At 43.4% G+C, this 22801-nt stretch overlaps 1 protein-coding gene across 6 annotated transcripts in view; it reads left to right on the forward strand.

Annotated features, from left to right (window-relative positions):
* Positions 1-22801, forward strand: part of MRVI1 (murine retrovirus integration site 1 homolog) — a 140109-nt gene that overhangs the window by 40312 nt on the left and 76996 nt on the right. For all 6 annotated transcript variants that reach the window (XM_029582749.1, XM_029582748.1, XM_029582751.1 and 3 more), the window contains one exon: positions 11685-11812. The gene's annotated coding sequence lies outside the window, so the exon portion shown is untranslated. The remainder of the gene's footprint in view (positions 1-11684; positions 11813-22801) is intronic.

The following is a 22801-nucleotide window of genomic DNA, read 5'->3' on the forward strand; positions in this document are numbered from 1 at the left end:
CTCTGGAAATCAGGCTCAAAGTTTTTTTATAGTCTGATTTTTTTTTAATTGCTGATATGCATGTTAAGATGGTAAAGCAGTATATTTGTCTCAACTGTCGTATGATGTTTTGCTTAAGCTGTGGTAACCGTGGTAGGTGACACACGCTGGCCTGCTAAGTAAGATCGGGTATTGACACTCCACATCTGATCCTTTTGGAGTTTCATCCCTTTTGGCAGTCTCCCTGTGTGCACAGCAGATTAGAATTTGTTAAATGTTTTTGTTTAAATATTAAAACATTACATGGGATGAGCCATTGAAGCTTGTCCTGAAATGAGCTGAAAATGCATTGTCGGTATAAAAAGTCTATTATGAAGGATTCTGAAAATAGAGTTGTTGTTGGTGCCCCTTTAGTGCACTAATGCAACTAATCCGTAATGAAAGAGCGCAAAGCACAAAGCCGTTTGTCAGGCAGAGATACAGGGGCATGCATACTTTCAGCAGGCTTCAAAACACAGTTGTGTTCACTGAGTGGGGAACAATTCAGCTGGAAGCCGAGGTGTGAATTTAGAAGGCACATAAGAGAAATGTAGATTGAGCGGTTAGGAGCCTGGTATTCCGTTTCTAAAGGATTTTACATTATTCATCAGAAAGCGCTGTCTTGCTCCATTCAGGGACCAGGAACCAAGGTCTGCCAGAGCTCGTTTGGTTCACACAAGCACACACACAAAACTTCCCTGAACTGCTGCTTTATAACCTATAAGATGGATACACCTCTTTTCCCACGCCATCTTCCTCCCTGCTTCCCCCTTCCCCAGAGATGTCTTGCTTAATCGTGGCTGCAGAGCCCCCAGCATCAAAAGATTTCAAGCGTATTTTACGGCATTTCAAAAATGTTAGGCTGCAGCCCTGCGGCAGTGCCAGATTGCTGAGGGGAGGGGGAGGAAGGGCAGAATCGGTGGGGAAGAGAGAGGGGGTGCATGTGCATGCGTGGTCAGCTGCTCACCTCCCTCTTCATTTCCCACAGTTCCCCCATAGGGACCGGGGAATTCCATGGCACAGAACTGATTTTGCAGCCCTTGCCAAGGCCGCAAAATCACGGGAGACCAGGAACCCTGGATATAGACAGACTGGAGGCTGTCCAGAAGACTTCCAAATAATGCAGAGCTCTGCATCAAAAGCCCTATGAAATGAGATTTAAAGACCTATACATCTATCTATCTATCTATACATACACACACATACCGTAGAGGAGAGTCAGGGAGATATGATAGAGACATTCAGATACTTAAAAGGCATAGGAACAGACTCTGTGGGTGCACTGAATGCTTTGTGACTCCTAATATTAAGCAAACCCCTTCACTGCGTCCAGGGAAGAGTAATCTGTGTTGCGTTTAGCACCCCTAAATCATTTTGAAAAGTCGGCTCCCATGTAAAAGGTATTAATGATGCATAAGAAATGAATGGAAAGGAAATTCTAGAACAAGGGATCATGATTTGAGGCCTCAAGGGGATGGACTCAGGAAATATATTTTCATAGAAACTTTGTAGGTGCATGGAAGGCCCACGTGGAGCAGGCGATGGAAGCTAAAGCAGTAACAGCCTTCCAGTGAGCTTGGGAAAAGCTCGGAGGATCCTTAGTTGGAATAAAAAATGAAGACATGGTGGAAGCACAACCTACCAGCACGTTTTAAAGTGCCCTGCTAGAATGATTAAAAAATTAGTGTTGGGACTGTTGACGTGAGTAATCTGAAATGCTAGAAGGGCTAGCAGAAGATGTGGGCATCTCCAGTCAGGTCGGTCTGGCAGGCTGCAATGACAGAGTTAACTAGGAGGCAGCCTGCAAGTACCATAGTAACTAGAAATCCTAGCAAAAATGCAGGCAGCCATGTAACCGGGTCCGTCTGAAAGGCTGCAATAATACCATTAAATAGCAGTAATCTACAAATACGGTAATACCCAGACGTCTGAGCAGACGTGCAAGGGCTCACGTAACTGGATCTGTCTGGTGTGGTAGCGGGCTACTAACCAGAAAGGCCAGGACGTCAGATGGTCCTCCAGCGACCACGCTAATGTCGGTAGCCATGTAGGGAATCATTTCGTGATTGCACAGATTCAAACCCCGAATCTGGAGGCACCACCTAAGGGTAAGAGGGTAATTTACCCTCCATGCCGGGGCACTCTTTTGGGTTCCCTTTATTATCCATTTTTGCATACTCAATTATGGAGACTTCTAAAGTGTGCATTTTAGTAAATTAAACCATTTTTTAAGCACTTTTTCTCAGGCTTTGTGGGGATTTTGTTTTTTAACTGCCAGCACAGGTTTAAAGGCAATTACCTGTGCTCAAAGGGAAACTACAGATGAACTTTCTCTTTGAAAATTAACCCACCAAAACTACCAACACATATTTACTGCTTCTACTTTTGGTGCATAGTTTTTTCTTGAGGAAAAACCTATGCATACTTTTGAAAATGCAACACTATGCACGTAAATGCAAACCCATCCCCACCCCCAGGAACACCTCGCCTCATTGTGTTTAAAATTACATGCAAACAGACCCTGCATGCATAACTGTTCCCATACAGTATATTGGGTAAAGCTGCTTACCTGTAACAGGGGTTCTCCATAGACGGCAGGACTTCATGCTGGGTGACGTTATCAAACGACACCAAAATGGAAAAGCTCTCTCAGAGCTCAGATAAACCACCCTACATGAGTTTCCTCAGTCTTTATAGAAAGTTCATCTTCAACTCTATGGAGAGGAGGGTTGGATTGTGTAGCCAATTTGTCCTGCTGTCTACAGAGAATACCTGTTATAGATAAGCAACTTAGCTTTCTCTATAGACAAACAAGACAGTAGTCAGCCACACAAATAGGAACTCCCAAGCGGGAATGTTTTTTTTTCCAGTAGAGTGTTAATGTTAAAGGTTGGTGGGAGAGCTGAATTAATTAAATAAGCTTTTGAGAACTGCTTGGTCAAAACTGCTGTCTTGACATAAGGCATTTTTTCAGCAATAATGAGCATTGAAGGTATGGACAGAAGATCAAATGGCAGCCTTGCAGATATCTTCTATGGAAGAGGCGCAAAGATAGGCTAAGGAAGCTTCTGTAACCCTGACTTGATGGGCTTTAACCTTAGTTTGACTATGTCATCCTGGCTGATTATAACTATAAGAAGTGCAATCAGAAATACAAAAAGAACTCTTAACTTGGAACCGAAAAACCCTGATTGTCTGGATTAAAGGAAATGAATAGTTGAGAAGCCTTTCTATAAGACTGAGAGATTAACCTTGAGTAGAAATTTAGAGTGAGTATTCATAACCACTCTGTGGCAGAAGATTTGAGACTAATGTTTGCAATTTGATTACTCTCTGAGCAGAAGGGACAGCTATCAAAAAAAAATCTTCCATGAGGAATTTTAGCTTTGCTGTTGCTAAAGGCTCAAATGGTGTTTTCATTAGCTAAGCAAAGACCAAATCCCAAGGGGCAAGAGGATCTTTACTTGGAGGTTTTAGATGGAGTAGGCTTTTCATGAATCTAGAGACTGTATCTTAATGGTAGATAGGAACTCTTTCCAAAAGGTTGTGGTCTGCCACTGTAGTAATGAGATGGACACTTAGAATTAGTCTTCAATTCTGAGTCAGAAAAGCTTAGTAGGTATTGAAGTAAAAGGGGCATAGGACACAAAAAGGGGACTTGACTTAAACATGAGCACCAGTTAGAAAGCTTTTTTTCCATTTGAAGTTGTAAAATCTTCTGATAGAGGATTTTCTTGAGTCCAGAAGAACTTTGCTCACCTCAGTAGGCAATTGCATAGAAGGCACCACTTTACTTCCAAAATCCATGCAGTTAGAATCAATGACCAAAGATAGGGGTGAAGAAGGTTCCCACTGCCCTGCATGATTAGGGATGAGAATATTGGTAATTTTACCGGATGCGTAACAGGGCATCATAGTCTCAGAAACCCAATTTGACTTGGTCAGAAAGGGCTATCAAAATCATTGGACCTTTTCCTTCCTTAATTTCTGTATTGTCTTGGCTATAGGTGGAATTGGAGTGAACACACGCAGACGTCCTTGATTCCATGGGACAGAGAAAGCACCTGTAGCTAGAGTGTCCATTCTTGGTCTCCTAGGGTAGCATCTGGGAACTTTGTTGATCAATATTATCACAAACAGGTCTGTTTATGGAGCTCACAGAGTTGAAAAAGTTCCTGTGCCTTGTGATTGTCCAACGACTAGCGGAAGAACTGTCCACTTCTGTAACCAGAATTGGTATAGGTTGTTTTGTAGCGGGTTGATTCAGAATGAATTGCCTTTTTCGTACCTGCAGCACAAACAGTTGTGTTTTAGCACTAAGAAGCTACTGGAGCCGACAAGAATGTAGTGCCTCTACTTGTCGATGGTGTCAGTGAAACGTCTGCCCCAAAAAGTGATTGTGCTAAAGATGTCTTTTGATGCATCAACATGTTGTCTGCACCAGAAGGACCTTCCCACATGCTCTGGCACCAAAAAGCATAACATACCTCCCTCTTTGCTGGAGGCAGAGTGGTGCCTGTGCTGAGACTTCTGCTAGTCATGGTGGCTAGCATGAGAGGACTCCAGCTTTTCTGATTTAGGAAGTGGTCCCTTGTCTGATAATGGTTTCGTCTTGGATTCCAAGGAGGCTCCAGAAACTTTCTCAGTCTGTAGCACCTGGATCTACTGCATGTTAGGTAAGTCGTAGGAAGGGCCAAAGCACCAAACACAGCAAGCATGCAGGTCAGACAGTGCAACGGGGGCATCTTTTGAAACTGTTTGCCATCTGCTATTACAGTGTTTCCCCAGTGTTTTCAGGATATCCATAATGAACATGCATGAGGTAGATTTGCATACAGACATGTATATTCATTATGGCAATTCTGATGACCCGACTGGTTAGATGTGCCTTCAGCAGAGGGTTGGGAAACACTATGCTATTGTGATGAGACTAGGTCAACTCAATTTTGAAAAAACATTTGACAAAAAAATGTTTTTGGAAAATCTTGAAAAAGAGAAGAAAATAAAACAAAATGACTGCAGATAAAAAAAAAAAATAATAAGAAAACCCCAAAGGCAAAAACATTAATGAGTGGCTTTAGGAAAGAGAGAGAGCAGAAACATATCCTTTCGCAGAAGCAGATGATAAAGACTGAGGAGAGTGGCACACACACAGCAGTGCTTTTACCTCTGGAAATGGCTTTGAAATCCATCCTGTTAGATGATTACAAAGCTTCGTGCTTAGGCATGGAAGAGGAGAGGTGCTGGGTGTGAACTAAAACAAAAGAGATCGTGAATGTGTTCATCTGTTCAAGTGAGTCGAGCACAAAGGAGGAAAACAAGAAATACTATCTTGGATAAGAAGGGTTATCCTTCAAGTGGTCAAGCCGTACGGCTGGCAGCTGGAATAGATCCATGCGGTGTGGACAACAATGACTGGGCAGGCTGGATGGGCCAGCAGGACATATTTTTGCTTTCATTTGTTACGTTACTATATTTTAGTTTGTCTGTAGTTGCTGGAGTGCCAAGGTGATGACAATCGCATCCACATCTCAGCTGCTTTCCAGTTTCCAGAGCACTGCCTAACGTTCCAAAACCAAAAATGAAGGTTTATGCAATGTGCCCCGGTTGTTTATGTGATGGCTCATAAAAGAAAGTTGCACCTTGTTCGTACTCTTATAATATTTCAAATCCACACATGGGAAGTATCGATTCCCATCCAGTACTAAGTCAGCATTTTACTGCTGAGTCATCGTTTTTTAAAGCTAACCTTCTGCAGTTCTTCTAGGCCTATGAGAACAGCCATGTTTCGAATGGGATCTGATTGGTTCACAGGCTTTGATACCATGGCTATTATGGACCAATTAGATCCCTTGAGGTAATCTGGACGCTCTTGTTTGCATGCTGTCCCTTGAGCTATAGGGGAATTGCAAGGGAGCAAATTTTCAAACTATCCGCATTGCTTCAAAGTCTGTGGATACTTTCTATCCACAGACTTTGCACCAATTTTCAAAGGAAAAGGACATGTGTGATTTCACTTTAAAAATTGCCCTAGAGAAAAGTACCAGCAGAGATTTGTACCTCCTTTGTCCGAATAAAACTACATGGGTAGTTTTCTCCCCCAACCTAACTCCACCGCTGGAATGCCTACACCAGAATGCAAGCAAAAGTACATGTGTTAGGGAACCACATGCACACCTTCAGCCGCATACAGGGTGGGCAATTTTTAGACAGGCGATCTGCACAGATAAAATGCTTTTTACCTATGGAGATCCTTTTGAAAACGTCCCTCTTTAAGAATTGTTTTAAAAGGACTGAACAGCAATGTTTTTTTGAATTGATGGAGAATAAGTATGAATGTATTGATACTTGTATTTTTCCTTTGAAGGCGGAATACAGAATACTTTCCCTTTGAAAACTGCTGCAGAGACTACACCTATAAACTACCCACAGACTTTGCAACAATGTGGGCAGTTTGAAAATTGCCCCCATATTTGTTAGGTATCTGCAAATGAAAATTAGGAAAGTAGAGAGGGCAATTTTCAAACAGCTGGCTTAACGGTAAAGTCCGCATATACATTGAACAGGCGGACCTTACCGAGTATTTTCAAAGCAAAATTACACGCGTAAGTTTATTTTGAAAATACCGATTGACCGAGCAGGTTCACACATTGCAAAGCACGAACTTACACCTGCTCCAAGCAGGGCATATCTTGTGCGTGGTAACTCACGTGCATATTTTTAAATTAAAAATACTCTGCATATAAATCACAATTCTGGGGGCCCTCCCGCCAACCCCGAATGCCTCTCCTCAGTGCACGTGAAAGCACGCGTGAAACTGACTTATGCGTGTGTTTTTACGCACGCTGGGCCTTGATTGAGTCTCCAAATGCTACTTACATGCATAAAACAGGGGAAAATCAAGCCAATAATGTCTGCAGAGGAGGATACTGAGTTATTTATAAATTAAATGACATTGGCTTTTTTTCTCTGGGACGAAAGGCGAGAATGAAGATGGGAGAAGATTGAGCATGGCTCGTTTATCCATGCCCAGCTTACTTCTCCTCCTGCACATGGAGGCACTCACTTTGTTTACCCAGCTGAGCAGCTAATGGGAATGAAGTGACACACGGAGTAAGCAAAATGTCAGAACCGAGACTGTGAAGGCGAGCAATGAGTGACCCAGACACAACTGTATTGGTCTACTGGGAAGAAATTGGAAAAACAATCAAGAGATGAAGATCAGTAAATTGATCTTTCTTATGCATCAAATGAAACCATTTTGGAATGCTTAAAGGCCCAGGGAAAAGGAGAAAACCCCCCCCCCCAATATAAAAGTGATTTCTGAGCTATCACATATTTTTTGCTTATTTAAAGCAGCATATCAACCCAAGTCAGCCAAAGGCCATTTGTGCTGAAATATTCTTTCAATAAGTTAATAATTCTTGGCACATTTGTTAGACTATATTAATTTCCTCTGCTGTAATTAGTTGTGTGAATGTGCTAGGAATTTGCTACTAATTGAGCATCTGCATGCCTGAATGATAGATACTACTGCCACCTGTTACCTGTGCACTCCAGAGATCCTAAAATCTAATATATATGCAGTGTGTAATAGGCCCAGGAATATGTTTGTGATGAACAAATGGTACTAAATGAAGACTGATTTAAATGATGGACTTCTTTTGAGATGACACCAGTGCGCCTTTTTTTCCCCGTTTCTATTGAAACATACATGGCAGTGGGTAATCTTTAGGGGCAATAGTTCTGTAACTACCCTGCATTGTTATAAAGTCTGTGGCTACTTTTTACCTGCTGACTTCATGCTCATTTTCAGAGAGAAAGTATGCACGCACTTTTCCTTTGAAAGTTACCCCACAAAAATTGCCTGCTAATTTGTGCACGTAGTTTTATTTTTCAGGGGAAATCCACATCTGCACATAATTCCAAACCCCACTCACTGAGGGTGAATTTACATGCATTACAGGCCTTACAGCAGGGGTTTAAGTTTTCCCGCATATTGGGAAAATGGCTTTTAAAATTAGTGTGTATTTTTCCTATAGGACTTCTCCCTTTTTTATTGATGAACTTGGAGATCTATAGTATGGACTTTATGTTCCTGTTTTATTATTTAATTTTGCTCTCTTTCATTTTTTTACATACCTTAAAGATTACCCTGTTAATTGTCCACATAGATTTATTTTACATTTAACAAAATAATAATATAATAATTCCACCTTCATACTGTGGCTGCTTGACAGTAAGTGGCAGGCAAGCTTTGCAGTGGTGTAGTAGACTAAAATCCAGATTAAAATGCTCCTGGTGTTATGGTTGTGGACCCTTGGTCTGGAGCGAGTGGTGGTGACCACTGAGGGATTGCCCTCAATGGGTCTCGTCTCCAGAAGGTGGAGCTGTTGAGGACAACCCGGCTGGACCTTCACCTATACCAGCCCTCGTTCCCTGCAGGTTGAGCCCTTGGGTGCCGGGGGCGGCAGGACTTAGGTGCGGGTGCCTCGAGGAAGAAGATGAAGCTGAGCATGAAGACAGGGTCGGAGGTCTGGGACTGGGCTGGCAGCGAAGGAGCGGAACGGAGTCCAAACTGAAGATCCGGGGCAGGCAGCAGACAGGCAAGAACGAAGTACCAGGCTAAGGGTCGAGATGGGCAGCAGACAAGCAGAGACGAGGTCAATCCAGGAGATCAAGACGAGGCCCGGGGTCACAGGAACTGAGGATCAAGAAGAAGGCTGGAGGCTGGAATGAAGGCACAGACAGGAAGGCAGGAACTGGAATGCCAGGACCGGAATCAGGAACACAAGGACTGGAGAAGCAGGAACGGAACCAGGAACAGGAATGAAGACGTCTGGAACAGCAACTAGCACTCCGAGGAGATGACCTGTGGCAAAGGCAAAGGACTGCAGGCTGCTGTGGGGTTTAAATACCCCTCCCTTGTGATGTCTTCTTCCGGGGTCGGGCCGAGATTTCCCGCCGCGTCCCCTTTAAAGGGTGGGGCCTCCTGCGCACGCCTAGGGAGAGCCCCCACCGGACGGAGGAGGACGGCGTTTGCAGCCAAGCGGTAGGCCATGGTCGGCCTGCCGCGGAGCGAGTCGTGCCGCGCCGGGCTGCAGCGGAGACGGGCGGAGGAGCAGGTGGGGGGGGGGGGGACCGGCCGCGGCCGGGAGCCGTAACACATGGACTATGTGACCTACCCTATAGGTTTCCCCCACTTCGTTATAGCAGTATATTCTTGCAAGGTGAGTTTCGGATGCTGTGCTGCAGTTCCTGGATTTGGTATTTATTTATGTATTTGACATTTCCTGTTTTAACAGAGTCAGAATGGGGTTTGTCAGAAGAACTGCAAATTTCAGGCCTCACGAGGTGTATACAAAGTTGACTTATAACCATAACAGAGACATGAGTTATGTCCGAAGTTGTCTATAGAACGTTATACTTAACACGTTTTGGTATTTCCATCATTGGAAGGCTTCCAGATATTGTATAAGTGGTTTTGGGCCGGATTTGCTGACTTTTTTTTATGTTTCAAAGCAGTATAGCTGTTTATAAAAGCATATGAGGTTTCCTGGGATCTATAAATTAAAAAAAAAAAAAAAGTAAAGTTTGTTGCATATTAGGGAAGAGACTATCATACTTGAGCTTTAGATAAAAGTTTTGAATGTTTTTTTTGTGGTTTCATGACGCAGAGGGCCCTCTTTGCCTTCTGCCTCTCATAGCAGAGTCTGACACTTTTCATCTGCTACAATAAAACAGGAATCCCAGCATGAAATGTAAAAATCACAGGCAGTGAACAATTTCTAACTAAGGGGCCAATGTACTGACGTGGCTGTCAGTGCTATGCCAAAGCGTTATTTCTCGTGCATGCTGGCTGTTCACGCCTTCCACATGCACTAAGGAATGGGTGTACAACACTGAACGGTCCTCCCCTGAGGGAAAGTTACGTATTAGGAATGAATGCATCTGTGAAGTATTTTGTACTCGTGCTTTTTCACTGTGCTAATAGATAATGAACTATGTGTCATAGTCTGCATCTCATTGCCTGAATGCAGATTCATGTTAAAACTATTTCACGTCAGTTTTCACGTGTTAACAAATGCTGTTATTGGTCGTAAACTAGCTTACATGCACCAACAATGCCTTTAACGTGCAGTAATTGCTTGCAATAACCTTTCACGTGCATTAACACTTCTGATAGTGTTAATGCACTTTTGTACATTGTCCCCTATATGCATGACATTTTTTTTTACATGTATTTGAGACCATACACAGTCAATCTGTGCTCCTGTGCATTAGCCATGCCGTTGTAGTGATATTCTGATGAACTATTTCATATACCATTTATATCCCATGAATATTACCACGAAGATGGAAATTGTAGTGATCACGTCTCATCATTGTGACAATTTCTTATATTATCACACCCCATGAACGTTTCCAGAGAGATGGAAAAGAAAATACTTCCTTCACAGCCAAGAGCAAGCTATTTCAAAAATATCAAAATAGGAAAGGGAAAAAACGTGGTCAGTGCACATAGAATATGTACTATTGACCGGATCCCCTCAAATCCAGCAGATGGGCCCTCTGCAGCCCCCCTCCTCCTCTGGGTGAAGAAAGGACCCACCTGGGGCCAAGTGAGCCCCCCCAGCTGGTTCTTCCTACAAGAGGTGACAAAGGGCTTCAGACCACAATAACCCTTGCACACATGCACGGTCAAGGAGGGCATAAGGTCAACAAGTACCATTTTCATCACCAGAGGGAGCAGGGCAGGAGAGAGCACGGATTTCTCCTGCCCCCGAGGCCCTCTCCGTGTCATTACAGGGAGGTGGGAGGGAGCTAATGCGGAGTGGAAGGGGAAACATCGGGGCTCAGAAGCCCCCGACATCTCTCAGGGGGAAGCAAAGGGGGGGTGGGGGTCGACCCAAAGAGGACCTTTCGTCACCTGTGGCAGGGGGGGCAGAAGGGATTTGGTGGGTGACCATAAATCACATGGCTTTACATGATTGGTGGTAACTCATTTGAATATCGGTGAGCTACTTTGCATGAATTTGTGTGTGATGTAGCTCACTGAAAGTTTGTTGGCATTAAGGCGATTTCTTTGGTGTCGGTGGTAATGCAAATGCAAACCTTACTGTTGACATGCATTAACGTGCTTTAGTAAAAAGGCCCAATAACAGTGATAGAGGTCACGGATTTGTTTTGTATGATGGCCGTATTCTGATCCTTGCTAAAGTATTTAGCACTTTTTTCTGGCATTTAACTTTGTGTGGTGTTTTTTTCCCTTTATTTGCTTTTACCTGTAATAGACAACAAACCCATTCTTATAGATTTAGGGTTCTGTTATGACTATCCAGTAATCCATGTATCTTTGAAATAAACTTTGTAAATATATATTAACCTTGCAAAAACATTAATTTATTAACATGTCTGTCTTAAGTAGTATTTTGCTATTCATTGTATTTTAGATATTTTTTTTAAACTGTAAACTTGTTCCTGAATCTCTCTGAAGAGTGGAACATGAAACCGTTGATTCTTATTTTCAGTAAATTTTGAAACTAAAGACCAGTATGATCCCGGGCTAGAAAGAAGATTTATTAGTAAAGCAGATTAGCATAAGAAAAGATGTATTGATCTTATTTTTAAGCATGATTCTTTTATGTTCTGCTCTTTTTAAACAGGCGAGACAAACCCCTTCTCATCTGCTTTGCTCCAGTTGGAGTCGCTTTGCGATGCCATCGCCTGTTATCCTGTGGGACTGGGCACTCCCTTGACTGTGGTCATGCCATGCTAGAAAGCTCGTTTTTAGGTAATATGCGTCTTCTCCTAGCAGCACATTTGTGCACTGTTTGCTGTACTTGAGACAGTGATGTGGGCCTGCGCTAGATGCTCTAACCAGGCATTAACTAAATCAGCCAACCTATATAACGTGCCTTTGCCAGGTCATTGGGTTTTGATTTTCCTAGCGCCCTTGTAAAACGCCAGAGCATTTCCCGGTCAAACCACCTGGCATGCTCAAGGGCAAACCTTTTATATTTATATTTGTGCCACCAAGTTAACAGGTGTTTGTGTATTCGAACATACAATCTACGCACACAGAGTAGCTGCACCTGTCATTTAAAAGTTGAAGATTTCTATCTTGAGGCAAATGAATTCATCATGAAAACAGGCTCCTAGGCATGGTCAGCAAGGTGGGAAGCCCATTGAAAAGATGGGCTCCCTGCAGCTGAAAGTCAGAAAAAAATACATCCCTAAACGAAAAACTAACTTAAGCCAAGATACAGGCAGCATCCTTCAATATCCCCGAGGCCTCAGAGTGCTGCCTCTTTTAGGATTTGAATTTCAATTAAGGAAATACTTTCTACCTGTTGTATGCACAGATGGGTCCTTTGTTTTTGCCACAGAAAAAGTTAAAATATGGCGTTAAGGTGTAATTTTATCTTTTATAAAAGCATTTGGATGTCTTAGCTGTTCTCTTGTTTGGTGATTTTTTAGTTCTTAAGTGAGCAGCAGCAAAATTCTGTTTCAGCTTCCAAAGAGAGCTTTTGGCTTCCTATTAGCGCTTCGGTGCAAGCAGGTTGAAAGAGTCATTTTGCCCCAAATTACTAATTTGCATGCAGCAAACTGGGTTATTTACTTTGTTTTATTCATGCCGTAAGTGCTACAAATGAATTAGCATCAACAAGTTGTCTTAGTTAAAATGACATTTTAAGGCTAGAAACACTAGGCTGCTAGTAATTTCTGTAAAGGGATCGGCCCAGAAGCAGGACTGTGAACTGCCATACAGGAGGGACCTAGGCTTCATTCCCAGCCCACGTCTTTTACTCCCTGGGTTGGTCAGGGCTGGGGATGGCTCTGGAGGCAGCACCCATGACCCCTGGGAAGAAAGAGTCCTATTCATCCCGCCATGGCAGTTCATCAGAGTTGGATCTGGAAGCAGAACGCACGCTGGTTCAGTCCCCACCTTGCGCACCTTCAGAGCGTGTTGCTGCCGCCGCCAATGTGATCAGGCCTCGGACAAGCCTCAGCTTCAATAGAAAAGATTCATGGGGCAGGGGAGGTTGAGGGATGGATGTTGGGTTGTTGCAGAGGGGAAGAGAAGGATCAGGTTTGCAACCTTATCTCTTGGCAGGGTTTATTTCTTAAAATTGATAGCAAAAGTTCTCACATAGGGGTGGTTCTGTTTGAGTTTATCAGTTTTAACCGATAATCAGCCTTCATTCTAGGCAAATATATCTCTTGCATAGTCATAAGAACATAAGAACATAAGAAAATGCCATACTGGGTCAGACCAAGGGTCCATCAAGCCCAGCATCCTGTTTCCAACAGTGGCCAATCCAGGCCATAAGAACCTGGCAAGTACCCAAAAACTAAGTCTATTCCATGTAACCATTGCTAATGGCAGTGGCTATTCTCTAAGTGAACCTAATAGCAGGTAATGGACTTCTCCTCCAAGAACTTATCCAATCCTTTTTTAAACACAGCTATACTACCTGCACGAACCACATTCTCTGGCAACAAATTCCAGAGTTTAATTGTGCGTTGAGTAAAAAAGAACTTTCTCCGATTAGTTTTAAATGTGCCCCATGCTAACTTCATGGAGTGTCCCCTAGTCCTTCTACTATCTGAAAGAGTAAATAACCGATTCACATCTACCCGTTCTAGACCTCTCATGATTTTAAACACCTCTATCATATCCCCCCTCAGTCGTCTCTTCTCCAAGCTGAAAAGTCCTAATCTCTTTAGTCTTTCCTCATAGGGGAGTTGTTCCATTCCCCTTATCATTTTGGTAGCCCTTCTCTGTACCTTCTCCATCGCAATTATATCTTTTTTGAGATGCGGCGACCAGAATTGTACACAGTATTCAAGGTGCGGTCTCACCATGGAGCGATACAGAGGCATTATGACATTTTCCGTTTTATTCATCATTCCTTTTCTAATAATTCCCAACATTCTGTTTGCTTTTTTGACTGCCGCAGCACACTGAACCGACGATTTCAATGTGTTATCCACTATGACACCTAGATCTCATTGGGGATATCCTGAAAGCCAGTCTGTTTGTGACTCTAGAGGACTGGCGTTCCTCACCCCTGGTTAGGACTTTGTCAAAGATGTACCCTGTGCCACTTCATCCCTTTAGCAATGGCCTTGGTGCAAAGCACTGTATGTAATACACACTTTGAAAATATATTCTGCCACTGAAGAGGCAGTTGTGGCCATACATGAGAACAATTTGGTTGCAGTAGACATGAACATTGTCAGTGCAATCAAGTACTCTTTCTTTATGAAAAACAATACTTTCTATCAACTATAGTGTAGCATGGGAAATGTGATGTAGAATGAAAAAAAGGACTGCGGAAGAAAGTACATTATGTTCTCAGCTTTGTGACACTGTCAGAAGAGCAGTGTAGAGTTGGACACCAGGAGATATGCACGGATGAGGCTTTTAGTATAAACAGATGGACTAGCACAGCCTGTTTCAGGGTTTTTTTGCTCAATATATGAAGAACATGTTAAAATTAATTTACCAATGTGTACAGGAGTTTGGATAATTTCCAACAGTATAAAGATGATGATCTTGTCCACCTGCACCCCCAACACTTGTCATAGCATTTCCAAGGGTTCCCATTATTTCGAGAGCGTTATTCTGGGACTCAGATTCAAACTCAGGCATCTGACGCATGTCTCATGCACAGAGGGGAGAGACGCAGAGGAAAAGGCTGATACAACTGGCTCATCAGATCCTTTCATAGTAGATGGCAGCAGAAAAAGACCAGTCAGCCCATCCAGGCTGCCCAGTTATTCCTGTCCCCACTCCCAAGGATGTATTCCAGCTGCCAGCCTAGAGCGTGGCGACTGCTTGTAAAATCTCTCTCCATTTCTTATCTTCTTTCTTGATACTCCACCCTCTTTGGTAGATGAATATGTAAGATCCCACTTAGCACACACCCAACATCGGCCTCTTCCCATGTCTTTCCACAAAGCATCTTATAATCCAAATAGCAACCTATGCAAGCATGGCCGATACCCAAACATCCGGCTTCCGAGGACCCTGTGGCAACCAGAGTTTGAACCTGTGGCCCGGTTTCTATGAAGAGGATGCCCACCTTCTTGCACAGCTGACAGATTTTGGGAAAAAAAAACTTTAAAGGCAGACTAGTGTTTTAGTATTATTTTTGTAACTGAGCCACTTTGAATTTACTCCAAGAAAACCATAGTTATGCAGCAGACCATGCCCCGTTCTTTCTTCTTCTAATAAAGTACATTTTACCCTCATAGTGAACCATGCAATCTGCTGCTAAGTGGTATCAAAAAGGGCTTATGCAACAGATACTGTAGCTATTAGAAAGGATTTAAGTGGAACCATGCACAGAATTCCTAAAGTAGCTTACTTGTAGTGGGAAATATCCAGGGATATTAATAGCAATCTAAGCCCCTTTCTAAATCTGTATACTGCAAAATCAAAAGCTACAAATCTATAATAAGGAAAGTATGCTTCTAAGAATTCTGAGTCATTCATAATAGGTCAGATCATGCTTTATTAACTCCTTACCTCCCTGATCAAAACAACTAAGAGTTCAACATGGTACCATAGAACATGACAGTAGAAAAAGACCAACTGGCCCATCCAGGGCATTCCTCCCCCCTCCAACCTTCAGTCCCTTTAGTGTAATTCCACGCAAGTCATTCTGCTGCTGAATAGACAAACAGATTGCTTGAATCACTAAAGCAATGAAAGGGAAGAGTCCCATGGTGGGCATCAAACTTACAGGATTAGCTTTTTGAAGTTCCTATTTATTTATAAAGATCATTCAGCACTTTGCCATGTCCTGGCAGTAGGTCTATGCATTGGGAAAATACATTTGTTTGAAACAAAACTGTACTGAAAATTCCAATCTTGTTTCATGCATTTTTAAAACAAAAGAAAAATAAATAAAATTAGTTAAAAAAATTGGATGTGCTACCAGCAGCCACTCCCTTGTGGCAAAAACCCCACTGCTGCCCCCTCCTCCAAATAAAGCTAGCAACCCCCCCCCCCCTCTTCAGACTCTTATCCCACATCTTACCGCATCCATGGGTATTCAATGGGCAGAAACATCCTCCTGGTTTTCAGAATGGCCACCGCTCGACCGGAGGCTGCTGCCATTATGTTATATGGTTTCAAAACGGATGCCGCTTGCCAATAAGACCATAAAACATTATGGCTCTGGCCTTGGGTCACAGGCTGTCCACATCGGGAATGACAGAGGATTGCTGCTTCTCATGGAAGGCAAACAGATAGGGTAAGATGTGGTACGGAGGGTCCGGCTTCATTTTATTTTAAAACTTTGCCCAGATCCACCCTTTGTATATTATTTTGCATTTTAGTTTCTTTTTTTAAATTTTGCTTTGTTGTTAGCTTTGAAAAAAAAACCCCAACATAAAATAAAATGAAAACAAAAAAAAATCCCCCATACTGTTCCGTGCACACCCCCCGGCTACTACGTTTAGTCTGTTGCAGAATGTCTCTAATTCATGAGACAGAGCCAGAGCCCTGGCAGTAGGAAAAGTCAACCCAGAACACACTGGAGCCAGTTCTGTATCACTCGTGAGACTTCCAGTAGCAGATTATAAACAGATCTGCTAGCAGGAGCCTCTTCAGCTGAGACAAATGCTAAAAATAAAAATAAACTTAAAAAAAAAAAAAAGACAAGCTAGTAAGGGTTACCTACCTGGGTCCTTCTTACACTTTATATTTTACCAGGAAAGGGCATCATGGCAGAGATGACAGATAGTTTAACAGTGGAAAAAAAAAACCCCCACCACTTAATTTTAGTCCGCAAGAAGAGAATAAGCTGTCAGATAGTTAGCATCATTGCATGAGAACCAGTGCACAGGCCCAGATTATTATATCAGCCCTCAATAATAAGACAACATGTCCTAATCTACCGGTTTGACTTTTATTCACTTAGGGATGGATTTTCAAAGGGTTACACGCACCGGGCCTATTCTCAAAAGTCTATGTGTAAGTCCCGGGGCTTTACTAAAGGGGCAGGAAGGGGGGGGGGTGGGGAATGGGCGGGAGGGGGTCAGAGGTTCCAGGCACAGCGGCCATTTGCCGCTGTGCCAGGGATCGCACGCCGGCCGACTGGGCTGAAGTAAGTTTTGAAACAAAGAAAAAGAAGACGAAAAAGGTAGGGGGGGGGGGGGAAGGGCGGGGGAGGTAAGGGAAGGGAAGGTGGGGAAGGGGGAAGGCAGCACGGCTTGGAGCGGGCTTGGCACGCACAAGGTGCACAATTGTGCACCCCCACCAGCGCGCGAGTTATAAAATCAGGCGAACATGTGTGTGCACCAGGTAGCGCGCGCACCCTTTTAAAATCTCCCTCTTATAGTGTAGGGGGACCCCCACACATGCTGCACACTTTATGAGTTCTGTGGCAGTACCAAAGGACTTGGGTGGGGGAGACCTGCGGAGCTAACGTTTGCCTTGTTTGGGAAAATGTTTAATGTTTTGTGGATGACATTTTTAAACAGTGAGCAATAGCTTTTTGGTGTGACAATGGGTGGGTTTTGGTTTGTTTTTTTTTGGGGGGGGGAAATATGTGTCCCCTTAAATATGTGGTTTCTTCTGACTGGGTCACTAAGGTTTAGCAGGAGGTATAAGAGTGGGAAGGTCTTGACAGGTCTCATCCTTTGCAGGATGGGGAGTTTGAAAGGGACCCCCCCCCCACATATGTAGCCAGGGGGAGTGCCAGCCTGCGGACTGGCTGGGCCCGGGGACCCTCTCATTTGGGGAGTGAGGATCTCTACAGGGGCTGTTCCCCTCATGGGGAGAGGCCCGAGGCCGTTATTCCCCCTTCCGAGGAAGCAGCTAGAAGTTGGGAACAAGAAGAGGTCATTCCTCCCTCCGAAGAAGCAAGTCTGGAGCAGGGGAGTCGGGATGTGCGAGAGGAGGAGCATCCCAGAGTGTTCCTCGAGTGCAGTCGTCCGTGGAATCTTGCACTTGGAGGAAGGCGGTGGAGATGGTCAGAACCAGAAGAGAGCAGGTAGACCTTGTGGAACCAGAGTTGCATTTGGCCCCTCTTGGATGTGAATTTTGATATGGGTACTTAAGAAGAGAACCCCCCATTCCTTGAACAGGGAATAATTCGAGAAGAAGCTGAGAGTTCAGATTGACTCTTAGGGCTGCTTGAGAGGAAAAGTAGACAAGGAGCGTGAAGTTTGTGTTCCCGCGTGGTCAACGCCGCCATCTGCAGCATCTGTTTTAGGAACTCACTAAACAAATTTGGAAAGGCAGATCCTTATCCAATAGGGAAACCCTTTCTATTATTTTAGATGCCACAATCAGGGGGTACAATAGCAAATCCTAATGAAACATTTGAAAGCATCTGAAAGATGCTCTGAAAGAATAGGAAAAATGGTGGTGGTGGGGGGGAGGGGGGAGAGTTATAGGGATGAACAAGGAAAAACATACAGGTGGCAAATCAAAACAATCTTTATTGAATTTTAGTTTTGTCCTAGAATGCTCAAGTACTGCAAATTTTATAGATTTTTATATTTTTATTTTTTCCTTTTCTGGCCTTTTCCAGACCAGTACCATTTAGGGGAAAGAGATGGTCCAGAGCAACTAACATATCCAACATTCATTTTGGCACAGTAAGACATATTGCAAGCCCTGATTGTACTATCACCAGTGAGTTCCATTCCTACCTACAGGAAAACAACTTGCATTATTCTTTTTGACGCTGCAGTTGCCCCTCTGCTGCTTTGGGCCTTTTCTTCCAGCTTGAGGCCTGGCATCTGGCACCATGAACCTTCATTTGCCACTACCTGGAAGGGGGCCGGATCCCTAATTTTATAACCCACTACCTAATCCAGTCATTGCAGTCCCAGGCTGGGGCCCCAGATCATGGCACCCCTCTGGACCATGGTGCACACGCACCCCGAGTCTGGCCAGCAGGTGCCACCCTTAAGCAATGACTGGGTCTCCCTTCCCCAAGGGGCTTGTGAGCACTATTTCCACAGCATCCCCAGCTCCTGCAGGCCGGGGAGCGCAAGCCAGACCAGGGACTGACTTAAGCCTGAGTGTCCTACATGGCAGGTCGACCCAACAAATTCCAAGACAAATGCACTGGAAATGCAAACAGTTACTTTGATGCAGAAATAATTTTTATTGAGATGACATGGAACCTGTCTTGGTCCAGATGGTTAAATATAACTGATTCAAGGTTTTCTATTTGTGCTATAATTCCACTTGTGCATTTTATAATAAACCCAGTAGATATATATATATATATATATATTTTATAATTGACAAACATTTCCATTAAAGGGAAGGGACAAACCAAGGTTGTCCCTTATTTTATTTTTCTTTGATGTGACCCTGAAGTCTGTAGCTATTGAAGACAACATGGAATAAAAGAAATGAAAGCACAAGAGCTTAAAATTTATTGATACACGAGCGCAAATAATATACCAGTCACAGAAAAATATGGGCATGCCTCCGCCGTAATAGACACGTCCACATGATTTGCAGATCTGCCGAGAGCCCATATACGTTTGCACTGCATTCGCCGCACGGGAGCACCGCATGGCCTTCTTTCTCATCGCTTATCTCTTTTATAAATTGGGTTCAAGGCTCTTCCATGCTTCGTTGTCCAGAATTTTATCTTTGTGATAAATCATCAAAATACCATTGTGCATACTCTTCATCCGGAGAGACTTTGGAAAATAAGCCGAACGAGCTGTGAAACTCAGGCATCACCATATCTATGTCAGGGCTTGTCTCCGTGCTCACTTTGATGAATGGAACTTTAAATGGGCCCCATGAGAGGGGAGGGGTGGGGTGGGGAAGATTAAATATTTGCGAGTGTTTATCTTAGCAAATCTAGACGGCATAATTGAAGATAATGTGGATCATGCTGTTGAAAAAACAATTTTGGAGAGGATCTAAATTTCAAGTGTTGCCATGGGAAATAATGAATATAACATTAAACATATTTCAGGACATTTTTTGTGCTTAAACTGAATGCCTCATTCCAATGGCAGTGCTTTTTTTCTCAGGTCATATGCACTTTTCTTTTGCAGAAAGGAAAGGATTGACTTTTTCCCAATTTTTAATATTGGTTATTTTTTTTTGTTCTTGACTTTGAGGAGGGGAGGGAGTGGATGTTGGTTATCCTGCACATTTTCTTCCCAGCTGACCGGTCCATTGAAACTTGCTCCACGATCCTACTAGTCAGTCACTGCCCCGTTTAAAATGCAAAGCTTCCATTTAAGGTGCCAAAGACCTTCCTTCACAATGACCATGTGCCTTATCACTTTTTATCCACTCACCTTCACAGCTTAAGCTCTATAGTTATAAGGCCAAAAGACATGGATGTCTTACTATCTTCAACTTAAAAGGCCTGCTATGCAAAGGACATTCTCCCATTTTGTGTCTTATGTAGAGAATGTAGAGGGCAATGCGTATGTCAAAGTTTTTTTGTAAAAACATTTTTAGCTTTTTTTAAAAGCACCATTCTTTGCCAGTTAAAGAACAGTGAGGGGTTTGTCCCGCTGTCAGTCAGGGCTGCAGAGTCAGTTTTGTAGGTGTCTGTCTATGTCTATGGTGGCCATCAAGAATAATGCAAGAAGGTTGAAAATGGGATTTTTTTTTTAAACTACTGATAACTTATTCATTTTAAAATTTCAGTATGAAGCCTATGGCTGGAAAGTGTTGACATGCTAGCAAGATGAAAGTGCTTTAAAAGCAAAGGTCAACTTTTTTGACACAATGTGGCAGCAAGAGTAAAGAGTTTTCCAGCTTTGGGGACCTATGCATGTAAAATGGGTCCCTTAACATGTTAGCAGGTTTAAAATGAGCAGATATCAAGAGAGGGTCTCCTGGCTGCTCCTCTAATTTTATCTTGGCGCTATTTCTGTGCTTCCTTAAAGTTAAAGAGTAATGTCTCCCAGTTTAATGCGCAATTTTTGCCGGGGGTTTCAAATGTGACTTTTAAGATTTGGGCGACCAGGGGACTATGCCTGATTGCTCAGTTTCTGGATGAGAAAGGAAGCTTTAAACCGTTCCCGTCTTTAATGGAGGAATTCGGATTAGACAACAAAGATTACTTTGCTCACCTACAAGTTAAAAGTTTCATTAGGTCGCTCCAAGTGCAGGACTGGGAGGGAGACAAAGAGGGCATTACTATCGGAAATATTTGATGCTAAAGATCCCTCTAGACGTTCTATTTCTTATTTTTATAAACATCTCTTGGATTTAGAGCCGCCCATTGGTTTGGGGCCTGTTTTGTCCAGTTGGAAGTCTGAGCTTCCCATAGAGCTGACTGAACCCCAATACGCTCTTTGCTTTCAGCACATAGCATCTCTTACTTGTAATGTTGACCTACGGGAGGTTCAATATTAGTTTCTTATGAGGTATTTATTATCCACAAGTGCGATCTTTTCACATGAAACTCGTGACCTCTGCAGTGTGTATAAAATGCAATCAAATGACTGGTACTTTAGGACATCAGTTCTGGGGATGCTCTAATATTGCTTCTTTCTGGAGGTCGGTAATTCAGTATATCTGCCAGGTCACAGGTAGACTGTTGCCCTTACATACCAGTGTACTGCCTTTTGATAACCTGCGGGATATAGCTTTGGGGCCTATTTTTTGTTACTGGGTTGGTAAGGACACCCCGAATCTTACACATTGGAGAAATCAAATACATCTTATGTGTAGTAATGAGAAGTATGTTGAAAAAACTGATTTGACTAGGAAACAAAAGACTTTCTTACTTATCTGGGAAGCATATTTACAGTCATTGCTGCATCGGGCAAGGAGCCTTGTCCTCAATGATGGTTAAGTTTGTTATTCCATTTGTCTGTTAAATTGTTTGACTGGGACATCCAGGAAGGTTGGGAGGGGGGGGGGCAGTTTATATGGTGCAGAGTGTCATGGTACGTGTACAGATATGGAGGCACTGGGAAGAGTCAACCAGTGCTTTCCCATGTGTGTTTCTGTTACTTCTTGACAAATTTCATCTACCATGTACCATATTTAAACATAAAATTAGCAGATATCCACATACGAGTTAAGTGAAGCTTCAGTGGGTCCCCACAAATTGGGCACTGTTCCACGTGTGTTGGCTTAAGGTTTAAAAACGAACAGCTTCCATGGACTGGGTGTTAAATATTTAGCCTGCAAGCTGCACCTCAAAATCCTTCCGCTCCGTGTTAACCAGTCCAAAGTGAAATCCCCAGCACAGGTAGTAAGGGGTTCGGCAGCCTCAACGTAGCCACCCCCTTCCCCCCCCCCAGCATACTTCCCCCAGCACCCTCAAGAAATGCCCCGGAATACTCTGTCCCTTCTTGAACCTCCCCCTCCCCCAACATCTTACCCCCATCTTTCAACTTTTTTCAGGCAAGAGCAAGGCAGGAGAGGGCTCGGCTTCCCTCCTCCTTCTCCCACCAGTAACACGCATGATGGCGTCAGCTGGCCTTACACTGCACTGGGGTGGGGGAGGGACGCCAGCGGCAAGGCTTACTGGATGCCAGGGGGTTAATGCTTGCATGAGAGGCTGGGGAATGTCACCCCCACCCCCTTTCACTTTGGGGATTTCCATAAGCAGAAGGCACATGCTGCACTTTTAGGCATAGCCCCTCCTGCCAAAAAGGCATCCAAAGCATTCAGTGCCTCGCCCACTTAGGACTGTTCTGGGGTGCATGGAAAACATGCTCAGAACACACTGTAAGTGCTAATATTCTTTCTGTTCATGTTAGGCTTATTAGTAGGAGCTATCCTATGAATGAGTGAATTTTCAAAACCATACGC

This window comes from Rhinatrema bivittatum, chromosome 17, assembly GCF_901001135.1.
Source record: "Rhinatrema bivittatum chromosome 17, aRhiBiv1.1, whole genome shotgun sequence".
Lineage (NCBI taxonomy): Eukaryota > Metazoa > Chordata > Amphibia > Gymnophiona > Rhinatrematidae > Rhinatrema > Rhinatrema bivittatum.